Genomic DNA, 1,726 nt, shown 5'->3' with positions numbered 1-1,726 from the left:
AACGAAGGGAAACCTAATAATTACGATACTGTGAAAATGAAAATAACCAAAGAACTGAAAACCACAGATCTTAGAATGGACCACAGATTATATCTCCCAAAATCATAATAGACAATAAAACAATATCAATAATAAATAGCATAAACCTGGCCGTCACGGAACTAACAGCCTCAGAAACAACTGGCAATAGCACTGAGCTAAATGACATAATATATGCGGCAGCCACTGCAGCCACAAAAGAAGCAGAATACTCACTCAAACCCATCCGAACAGGAGTTCTACCACCCAAACAAACCCTGTGGATAAATAATATCCAAAACAAAATTAAAAAAAGAGAAAAGATCTATCGATTCTCAATGAAATTAGTGGACAATTAACACAACTAAGTAACAAATAGAAAACAAAAATACTGTGCAATACAACATTACAGAAAAACATTTACCTGAGGCAAAAGAAAAACTAAAGCAAGACATCCTCGCCAAAGCACAAAGGATCCGCCGGTATGAGAAACGCCAACGTTTCTTTGAACAAAACAAACAGTTCAAATCCAACCCCAAACAATTCTACCAAGAACTTAGTAAAAATAAAATAGACATTACTGCAGCACCAACAGCAGAAGAACTGGAAGAATTCTGGAAACAAATATGGTCTGTGAAGCAACAACCCCAGAAAAGGACCATCAAAAGAACGAACGTAGCACCTGACCAACTCTGGGCCCCTATAACAACTGAAGAGGTCACCCAGGCACTGTAAAGACTAAGCAACTGGAAGGCACCTGGGCACGACAAGATCCCCAACTTCTGGTTAAAATACCTGACAGGAATGCACAAAAAGCTGGCAGAAAACTTTAACAACATACTAGCAGAGCCAGAGACAATGCCTGAATGGCTCACGAAACGGAAAATCATCTTAATTCCCAAATCCACGGAAACGGAGAAACCACAAAACTACAGATCTATAAACTGTCTCCCTACAATCTACAAAGCCTTTACTGCAATAATATCGCAGATATTGAGTAAGCACATGGAAAATAACAACCTGTTTCCAGAAGAGCAGAAGGGATGCTGCAAGGGCTCATACGGCTGTAAAGATCAATTAATGATCAATAAAGCCATAACTGAAGACAGCCACAGAAAGAAGAAAGGCCTCAGTATGACCTGGGTAGACTACCGAAAAGCTTTCAATTGAATTCCCCACACGTGGATCCTCGAAACACTAGCCATAAACAAGGTGGCACCAATTATTATAAAATACATAAGTCACTCTATGAATAAATGGAAGACAGTGCTTCAGCTCCAAACAAGAGAGGGACTCGTGAAAACGAAACCATCCCCATTAGAAGAGGAATATTCCACGGAGACGCGCTCTCTCCACTCCTGTTCTGCTTGGCATTCACATCTTTAACTGAATTGCTAAATAGAACTGGATGCGGATACAAATGTTACGGCAAAACAGTCAGCCACCTTTTATATATGGATGACCTAAAATTATACGCTAAAAATGACAAAGAGCTGGAAACACTACTACAGACAGTACATGGCTTTACCAAGGAAATAGATATGAAATTCGGATTAGAAAAATGTGCCAACGCAACCCTGTAAAGAGGAAAACTAGTTGAGAGTAGTAACATCACACTAGATAAAGCCAATGAAATAAGAGAATTACACGAAAGCCAGCCATACAAATATTTAGGAGTCAATGATCTAGATAGGATACAACATACACA

This window comes from Octopus bimaculoides, chromosome 22 (assembly GCF_001194135.2).
Source record: "Octopus bimaculoides isolate UCB-OBI-ISO-001 chromosome 22, ASM119413v2, whole genome shotgun sequence".
In the NCBI taxonomy this organism is placed as follows: Eukaryota; Metazoa; Mollusca; class Cephalopoda; order Octopoda; family Octopodidae; genus Octopus; species Octopus bimaculoides.
The sequence above is the reverse complement of the archived record's forward strand: the minus strand, read 5'-3'. Positions refer to the sequence as shown.